Raw genomic sequence first — 10,591 nt, forward strand, 5'->3', positions numbered from 1 at the left:
GTCCAGGTGGGTGAGGGCCAGGCAGGAGACAGTAGACTTCTTCAGAACAGGGACGATGGTCGTCGTCTTAATGCACGTAGGAACAACGTTGCTGCTCAGGGAGATGTTGAAGATGTCGGTAAAGACATCCGCTAGCTGTTTCTTCACATTCTCTGAGCACTTTGCCAGGAATGTTGTCTGGTCCAGCAGACTTCAGTGGGTTAACTCTGCAAAGAGTTTACTCTCAGTAAGGAAAGTGTGGAGCAAATGGAGGAATAAAAGCACAGGTTATAAAGACTTTGGACTTTAGACTTTATCACATCACAGATTACTCAGTTAATCCAGCATAAAAAAACATTATGGTTAATTAAAACCACAACAAACCTAATATTCAGGGTGAAGTGTGCCAGCACGTGTTGGATATCAAGGGCATAGAGGACATGTGTAATTTTTCTAAAGCATTTTTACTGATTGCTCAGTGGTCTGCAAAGTGCAGAAAGAAAAATAAAAGGAAGAAATGATTCCAGCGTGATGAGATTTAAGATGACAATGATGAGTCAGAAAAAATATAATGATGTATTGTTACTCAATTAAAACAAATGCATTGCATTGCATTTGCTTGTTGGCTTGTTTGTTTTTAATATACAGAGCTGAACTGGACACCAGAATACCCAAGAGAAGAGCTAGCTACTTGTGACTTATTGGTGACTGGACATACTGTGGTAGAGAAAACTGGCTGAGTCAACCAATTTTATGTTGCATATAACTGGGTGGATTTTCTATAACAAAACACAACAGGCTCTAATAGCTATTAAAACCTTTAAAATATCACTTTCAGGAAGTTAACAAACGTCTTTTTTTCTAAGCATTTGTGCATCCAAACAATAAAATACTGTATAATAAAGTACAGGAAATGGGTTCTCTGTTTGTCAAGGCAAAGAAGATGAAGGTGACACTTTTGACAACGTTAAAAATAAATCCAACCAAGAATGCAAACACCTGGGGGGCAACAGAAAAGCATCACAGTACTTCACTGCCATAAAGACAGTTAGGCAGCGTATGGCAAATTTAGAGCAGGTGTGATTAAATAGTATTAGTTTAAGAAAAAAACAAGGATCACTGGGGTCACACTTACACACTGAACAGATGGCAAATTTACCCAGCTGACTATGTACTGGGGCTGTTTTGGAACAGAGGATGATTTACCTTAGAGAATTCATGCAAGAAATTCACTGGGAGTATAGGTGCTTATCTCAAAAATGTCCAAAAAAATACAGTTCTAGAAATGTATTTAATTACGTAATACTTCTAGTATTTAAAATTGATATTGTTTTACAGATATAGAACATATTCCATTGGATGGAAAACTAACTTCTAAATGAGATCTAAACTGATCGTGTTATTATGTAAGGTATTGTGTTATGTATGGTATTATATTTAGGACACAAATCAATAAAATAAAATCCTTCAACTGCTAGAGTTAAGAACAACAAGTAAATATTAAAAAGAAAAAACATTTCACGTCTTTGTATGCTACAAAAGAGACGTTCACGATAAACCCTATTATCTGTGCTGAACGTATGACATCCCTGTGCGTGCAATTGTGATTATAAATGTAATTTACTATGCTATTACGATAATTTAAACTGCTACACTATAGCTATATGTGCTATAATTGATATTAAATGCATAATCTTACAAGTGCATTAATGATGGAATTGATGAAACTGGAAACATATGACTGTACGTAAAGCTGAATGAAAAGATTTGCAAAACTTGGAATAAATCAGGAACACTGAGTTGTTAATGGATCAGTGTGCTGAGAGTAATTAATGGTTTGAAGAAAAGTGATAAAAAAAACCTTTTTTTAACATAATTAATTGTTTTAAACTCAAACACTGACAGATAACTACGCATTTTATACAATATCACATGAACCTTCTAAGAGAGAAATTGTCCCAGTTGGTAAATTTAGTGGCTTTTGTACTCCAGACTGATTAAACAAGAATAGCAAATGTAGTATCTGTAGTCATTTAAGGTGCAGCAGTAAATTCAAATAAAAAAGAACTCAAGAGCATGGGTATGACTCGCAGGACGCAAGGATCAATCCAACGCTAACGTGGTTGAAGGTTTAGATGAGAAGTTAATAAAAAATAAAATATTTTTTTGCTTATCAAAAACCTGCTGAAAGTCTGTGATCTGTTAGCCAGTATGTGCAGTTTAACCTTTGTTTTATGGAACAAAGGTCGAATAATGGCTTGAGCAAACAAAGAGCCGTTCACTGCTCAGTGTGTACTTTGATATAAAAAGCACACAGGAGGGTGGCTGCCATGTTTGTTTTTTTTCAACACACTGTCCATTTTTCATTAAATCAGAATCAGATATAGCTTTATTAACAAGTATGCTTACACACACAAGGAATTTGCTTACATAAGCAGTGCAGAAGAAGTACAGACATAATGAACAGAATAGTAAACCGGACAGTTAAATAATGAATATATACAGAGTAAAAATGGTGTTAAATAAATGTACAGATGTTATTTACAAGTGTTCAGTTTACAAATGGGCCATTTGGATTCTATGTACAGATATGTCAGTTATGATGGACAATGTGTAGTTATAAATATTTTAAATGTTCATGCTGAGTATAGCCTGTGGGAAAAAAACACAATATACTCATAGAGTATTATTACCCTTATAATATTACTCAAAGATTAAGAAAATACACATTTATATTATGGGTTTGTGTGTGTGTGTGTGTGTGTGTATGTGTTAAGTGCAGTAAATTTAAACCCTGTTCCTCCAGGATCAAGGTAAACAATGGTAAAGTTCAGGGTCAGTGTTCTCCACTAGATGGTGCTATTTGCAACAAAAGTCTGTAGTTATGAACCAAGGCAGGTTCTTCCTCCTCAGGCCTCCTGACCACTACTCTTGGATACTTTTCTAATATTTCCTGCGTTCTCCAAGGGCACCACCTTTTCCCCTTCACCTTTCCCCTTCAAGCCTTTCCCTATAACCTGGACATCTTTGTCATCTGGAATTAGACGTATAATCCATCACCACACACATCATTAAGCTTGCAATTTAGCAGACTGTCATTTGGGCACATGCGATCAATAAGCAATTTTGCACCTGCAAAAACATACATTTATATAATCTCTGGACATTGAGTGGACATAGGCATAAAATGGTGGTCTGGAACCAGTCAGTAAATCTAAAGCTTTCAACAAATATTAGATTGAATAATCATTTGATTAAATAGATATTACACGATATTACACGATATTGCACACTCCCTTCTCATCTGATCAAGTATTTAATAGGTTGATCAGGTAACACTTTAGGCCAGATCCTCATTAGTATAATGGTTAAAATAGGATTAATGAATTAATGTTTAAATGAATAGTACGTTTTTTATTTTTTGTCATATGTGCAGAAGTTTATAACTTTTTTGTATCCCTAGTGTAATGTTTATTATCTCCAGATTAGTGATTTCCTGAGTAAATCACTGGTATCTAAACACCTTTCTTTTAACTGACCCATATTGAGATTTCATAAACGTATCTTGAAAGCGTTAACACCGACTCCTCGTTAGTATAGTGGACAGTATCTCCGCCTGTCACGCGGAAGACCGGGTTCGATTCCCCGACGGGGAGACAAAATATTTATTTCACATTTTCCACTATTTGTATTGTAACTCAGAGATTTATTCATAAATGCAACGATGGTCTCTCTCTCTCTCTCTCTCTCTCTCTCTCTCTCTCTATATATATATATATAATATAATATATATAACATATTGGTATGTGGACACCTGATCATCAAACCTGTACAGCTCCCTCTGCAACAGAAAGTATAGTGGCAAATTTTGTTGCTACACAAAAAAGGTATTTGGATCCGATATCAAAAGGTGAATAGACATGGAATGATCGATTCTAATTTCAGCTTTTAATTCCTGACTTTTTTTTATCTAGGTGCGTTTAAGAAATTCGACATGGCACCATTGGTGGCAGATCACTGTTTTTTGAACAAGCAAAAGTACAGAAACAATCTTTAAAGTAATTAAGTGAAAGTCAAGACATATAATATATGGTTGCATATCCCATTCTAACAATAACTTTATCAATTCTGCAGTCCACTGACATCACCAAACTGTTGTATTGAACTGTTTGCAATGATTTTCTAGTCTTGAAGCCCACCCTAAAACTTCTTTTAGTTGTAGTTTGGCTGAGAGTGGGGAGGGATTGGTTCTCTCTCTTTACTCCTTTCATCAGTTGGGCAAAGATCTGGTGATAAACTTGTAATACGGTTGTCATGTTCAACCGTATTACATAAATATGCCCACGTTTTCTTAACGAGACACAATTTAGCCTTGTGTTGGAGGTTTAAAGTTTCTTGGGTTATCACAATCTGAAATAAAGGGACTTAAATATTTTTTCTCCAGTCTGAACCAATGAACCTAATATTCCCCATCAAAACCATTCAATATGATATAATTGTAATGTTTTTCCATATTTCCAAACATTTATTAACTCCCTGTTCATAACTTATTTCAAGTTGTTTATGAACAACTCTTTTAATTCCACTTTGTATATGAAACATATGAAATGCTTCCAATTATATTAATTCATTAATTTAATCATTAATGTGCCTGTGTGATTGCGCTCATGCCTGTTGCAGTTGAATAATCAAATTCATTATCAATCATCAATATCAATAATTTAATTATTATCCTAATTAGAAACATGTAGTTCACAAGGCTTAATTTTTTCCCCTGGTTCTTCTAAAAGTATTGGAACAGCAAGGATAATACTAGTGTTGTTGCTACATATTGAAGATGTTTGGATTTGACATCATCTTGAATGTGCAACAATAGATCGGCATTTCAGCTTTTATTTCCTGACATCTACACTATAGCTTAATGTTTTAATAACTGATCTGCACCATGAATGCAAGAGCCTTTTTATTTATCAGTAGTCCGATATTCCACGTAAACACTGTATGTCCAAATATAGTGTGAATACCTGATTATCATATTTATGTGTGTTTTTTCCCAAACTGTTACCATGAAGTAGAAAGCTGCAACTGTGAAACCATGCAAAATATTTTGCATTGGAAACAAAAGCCACACACTATGGACCAGTTAAATATATACTAGGTTCATTGCAGCATTACAGTGAAAAAAATCAGATAATAGGTAAAGATTTGCCTCCTTCAGCAATAGTTTTGTCATTAGTGGCAAATCTTAAGACAGTTCCACACAATTTACAAAGTCATCTCTCTCAGCAATTCATGCTTCCACATGATTCCAGACTCGGATGTCCAACGTGTTGCAAGCAGAACCTCACTCATCGCTTTGGATTACTCAAGTTCAGGCGATACTGACAACACACGGGGCGGAAAAAGAGCTTTATATCAGTTGACACGGGTCAGTTACTTCAGGTGCGTCAGGGCTATCTCTCTCTCGCTATGTTATACTGCAGCACATGGGTAAGGTGAGCAACAGCTGAGGTGCTAGAAGGGCAGCTGGGGTAAGAGGGTGAAGGTTAAGTGCAAGCAGAACTGATCCTCAAGGACAAGGAATGACACAGTCAGTCTGTTCCAGATTAAAGAGATGAAATGGGGAGGTTACGATACCAAACACCCCTAGTGACATAGCATGATTAGTTGGAATGTGATGCATTGACACCTACATTCTTTAAGAGCCATGTAATCTGGAATTAGAGACATTCACACACACACACACACACACACACACACACACACACACACACACACACACACACACTTATATTCAGAGAAATTGGGCTCTGACTGAACTAAAATTGCACCAAACAAATGCTCATTATGCCCTGGTGTACAAAATGTGCTGTAAAGCAGTACAGCCAAATGTTAGACTTACAATAAGGACAAATAGAACATGAATTGATGAAATAATTGTTTCTATTTTAGATATCAAAAGACCACCGTATGCCAGAGCCAGGATTATAGAATGTTTATAGAAGAGCTTCACTGAGATCCGGTACCGATGCTGAAGAGGAGGTCTGGGGTTCTTTTGTGTGCTTAAGTGCAAACTCAAATGTCTTCATGGATCTCAGTTTGTGCACAGGAGTCATACTGGAACAGTATGTGATAAAAAACACTAACATTAGTAATAATTTAGCAACAGCTAAATAAGTAATAAAGAGGTGTCAGAAAATCTGATGTCATTTCCAGTAAGGAGACACAGTAAGCTCTGCTCTTCGAGGTGCATTGTGGGAAAGTGAACATTCCTGTAACGTGGAGGGATTTTGGTAATGACACAAAACAGTAGTTTACTTCAACAGTAGTGAAGTAAATGAAAATCATATTTTCATTTCTGATGTAGAAATTATCTCCACATCAAATAATAATTCCTACAGCAATGTTCTCCACAGGAGGGATTCTTAAACCTCTTACAGTCTTACAGTCATTCAAAGATCAGGATAATCCACGTCAAATTTCACAAACCACGTCTTCACAGGTCTCAGTTTGAGCACAGGGGTTTGTCATACTGAGGCAGTCTTTGGGGCTGTTTAGTTTCATACGTGTAGTAAACCAAGATATGAAGAAAAAGGTTTAAAAGAAATGCTTGTCTCCCCGTCGGGGAATCGAACCCCGGTCTTCCGCGTGACAGGCGGAGATACTGTCCACTATACTAACGAGGAGTCGAGATTAATGCTTAGCAGATACGTTTATAAAATTCCAAAATGACACTACAGCCAAATTATTTGGTTAGTAAAAAGAAAGGTGTTATATACCAGTCATTTACTCAGGAAATCACTAATCTGGAGATAATAAACATTATACTAGGGATACAAAAAAGTAATAAACTTATGCACATATGACAAAAAATAAAAAACGTACTGTTTATTTAAACATTAATTCATTAATCCTATTTTATCCATTATATTAGTGAGGATCTGACCTAAAGTGTTACCTGACCAACCTATCAAATACTTGTTAAGATGAGAAGGGAGTGTGCAATATCGTGTAATATCGTGTAATATCTATTTAATAAAATGATTACTCAATATTTGTTGAAAGCTTTAGATTTACTGGCTGGTTCCTGAACACCAAACGAAATATACAAAGAATATGTGAATATATACGAAGAATATATGAAAAAAATGTTGAAAAAATCCATTTGTCTCCCCGTCGGGGAATCGAACCCCGGTCTTCCGCGTGACAGGCGGAGATACTGTCCACTATACTAACGAGGAGCTGAGATTAACAGCGAGTAAAATACACCAGTACATCACAATCATTCTGTAAATGACATACAGACAGACATATGCCAAACTATTTCAAATATGTATGACTAGTAAATGACAGACAGACAGACAGACAGACAGACAGACAGACAGATAGATAGAGCTTCATTGTCATTTCATAGTACGGGCAAAGAGACAGACAGACAGACAGACGAAATATACAAAGTATATATGAATATATGCGAAGAATATATGAAGAAAAAGGTTTAAAAATTTTGCTTGTCTCCCCGTCGGGGAATCGAACCCCGGTCTTCCGCGTGACAGGCGGAGATACTGTCCACTATACTAACGAGGAGCTGACAAATACAGCGACTAAAATACACCAGTACATCACAATTATTCTGTAAATGACATATGCCAAACTATTTCAAATATGTATGACTAGTAAATGACAGACAGACAGACAGACAGACAGACAGGCAGACAGACAGACAGACAGATCGATCTTTATTGTCATTTCATAGTACGGGCAAAGAGACAGACAGACAGACGAAATATACAAAGTATATATGAATATATACGAAGAAAAAGGTTCAAACATTTTGCTTGTCTCCCCGTCGGGGAATCGAACCCCGGTCTTCCGCGTGACAGGCGGAGATACTGTCCACTATACTAACGAGGAGCTGCTATAAATGGCGAATAAATTCGCGGTTTGTGAATTTATTTTATTTTATTCTTCGCCCCACCCCATTCCCTCATGCCGGTCAGTCGTATAAAGCATTTCACTGCATGTCGTACTCTGTATGTATGTGTATGTGACGAATAAAATTTGATTTGATTTGATTTGAATATGCCAAACTATTTCAAATATGTATGACTAGTAAATGACAGACAGACAGACAGACAGATAGATAGACGGATAGATAGACGGTAAAATATTATTACATCTATTTGGACTTTCTAACAATAAAACATAAAAACAAGTATATGCTACGTCGATGCACAGTGAGAGATCGTGTTTAAACAGAAAATAAAAGAGGGCCAACCCTCACATTAATGCTAGACAGAAACATTTGATGGGGAATTCTTCGTAGGTAATGACACATACTGTACATAAATTCCAAATCCAAGTCCAATCATATGCATATAAAGTTAAAGCTTTTTTTCCCCAAAGGAATAGTGCAACACAAATATTAGCACAAAGTGGTTCGATTTATTTTGAGCTAACAAACTTTAGGAAAAATATTTGATGTGAGAAGCGTTCTATCAGGAGTATTTTAAAGGCAACATGTCATGATGTAATGACATTGTTATGATTAAACACTGGAAACTCTTCAGCTTCGAATGTCTTTTCAAGTGTCAAAAGAGACAACACACAAATATTATTTATAATATTGCTCAGAGAAGCCATATTTTTTAAAAAATTCTATCCAGAACGACTTACAATTATCTGATTCAGGAGTAAGGGCCTTGCTCAAGGGCACAGCAGTGGCAGCTTATTGGTGGGGGGATTTGAGCTCACAACTGTCTGATCAGAAGTCCAAAATCGTAACCACTGAGCTGCCCCTTCTTCCAAACTTACAGAACATTCAGCTTGCTTAGTCAGCCATCATAATCAGCTTTTTTCATGCTTTATTCATTTCCCACAATTCAGATTTCTCTTCTGCCTTTACATTCGCATGCTGTCTGTGTAAAAATATGAATGTTCTTTACTTACATTCAAATGCATCTTCAACATGCAATGTGATTTCCTCATTCAACCCTTCAGAAAAGCGAAATACATGCTTTCCTCATGTTTCTGTGGTTTTTTCACCCTGCAGGAAAAACATTATCACTGCTTAGTTGCCCTATGTGTGAAGAAGTGTAATGAATTATTGTCCCATGTAGAGTGTTTATCTGCTTCACACTCATGGGAATGGTTTTAGATATACCCTTAAACTTGACTATGAAACATTGTATGAATTACTAAATAATTATAACTATTCAGCAGGAGATTGTATGTTGTCTTTGTAAGTTTTCAATGTGAAAATAATCTCTTGACACATTTTAGAGCATGTGCTAATCAGGCCAGAGCAGTGAACAAATTAGATGGTTTTTTTTTATCTTCCAAACAGCGTTGTTTTGTATGTGTGTGTGTGTGTGTGTGTGTGTGTGTGTGTGTGTGTGTGTGTGTATGAGAGGGAAACAGAGAGCGATGTCAAGTTGAGCCTTTTTACAGTATTCCCATTAACATCTCATCAGAGATGAATAAGTGTAGGCAGGTTGCATCCTGATGATATTGCAACTAACTAAAGCCTGTGAAATTGCGATGCACAAAGAGGAAACAGTGAAATGGGAAATTATTAGAGTTTATTGTTGTTGCCCCTGATAATATATTTATTGTAATGCAGTGAAATTGTTCTGCACATCACAATTAATTAAATGTTAGCACTACTGTATATTTCAAGCTTCAATTGCAGATTATGGCTGGAGCATTGTTTCAGTCAGACTTCAGTATATGGAATATAGAAATATGGAATAATTCTCTGTCAGTGTAGTTTCTAAGCAGAAACGCTTCAGAAAGTAAAAAAACTATCAGCTATCTAAGAACAGTTAGTTTTATGACTGCAATCTAGTTAGCTTTCTCTGCTCTTTTAACTGTGAGTACACTAGAGGGACTTCAGTATCAGACACCTGAAGTTTATATGTTGTTCCCAAACTGTTACCACAAAGTTGTCTTTGGAATGCTGATTTTCCCTTCAATTCAACTAGAAGTCCCAAACCTGTTCTAGCATGGTAGTGCCCTTGTGTGCAAAGCCATGAAGATATGAAGATATGCTTATATACGTGTTGGAGTGGAAGATCTCCTGCTATAGAACTCTGACATCAACCCTACTGAACACCTTTGCAATGTATGTGAACGCTGACTGCACTCCAGACCTTCCTTACCTCACCTACATCAGTACCTAACTTTACTAACACCCTAGTGGCTGAATGATCACAAATCTCCACACTCCAAAATCTAGTAGAACATCTTCCCAAAAGAGTGGAGGTTATTATAACAGCACATGGCACACAACAGCACAATTAATTATAGAATGGGACATTTAAAAAGCTTGTATGAACACTATATACATGAACATGTGATATGTCAGGTTTCAAGAAAAAGATCATTATACTTCTTAATTAGATTTTCAGAGTAATAAGTATTTATTAGACTGAAGCAAGTTAAAATTTCTTTCTTCAGGCAATGTGAATTTTATTTGTAAATCTTTGAACGTATTTTATAGCGGTGAGGGAGCAAGCTATAAGCAGTAAGCTTCATTCCTGAGCCAGTCTGATGCGTCTGAGTGAGGGAGGATGTTCCTAAAAGCACCAGGGGGAATAGTTTTCTGTCATGT

The 10,591-nt window shown here is 36.3% G+C and overlaps 4 non-coding genes across 4 annotated transcripts; all 4 read right to left on the bottom strand.

The window, feature by feature from the left end:
- Positions 1-6,593: 6,593 nt before the first annotated feature.
- trnad-guc lies at positions 6,594-6,665 on the bottom strand. Its single transcript has one exon. It is a non-coding gene; the product is annotated as a tRNA-Asp (tRNA).
- A 483-nt stretch (positions 6,666-7,148) lies between these two features.
- trnad-guc lies at positions 7,149-7,220 on the bottom strand. The gene has a single exon. It is a non-coding gene; the product is annotated as a tRNA-Asp (tRNA).
- Positions 7,221-7,494: 274 nt separating this feature from the next.
- Positions 7,495-7,566, bottom strand: trnad-guc. The gene has a single exon. It is a non-coding gene; the product is annotated as a tRNA-Asp (tRNA).
- A 255-nt stretch (positions 7,567-7,821) lies between these two features.
- On the bottom strand, positions 7,822-7,893 carry trnad-guc. The gene has a single exon. It is a non-coding gene; the product is annotated as a tRNA-Asp (tRNA).
- Between the last annotated feature and the right edge of the window lie 2,698 nt (positions 7,894-10,591).

The sequence above is a fragment of the Silurus meridionalis genome, chromosome 23 (assembly GCF_014805685.1).
Source record: "Silurus meridionalis isolate SWU-2019-XX chromosome 23, ASM1480568v1, whole genome shotgun sequence".
In the NCBI taxonomy this organism is placed as follows: domain Eukaryota; kingdom Metazoa; phylum Chordata; class Actinopteri; order Siluriformes; family Siluridae; genus Silurus; species Silurus meridionalis.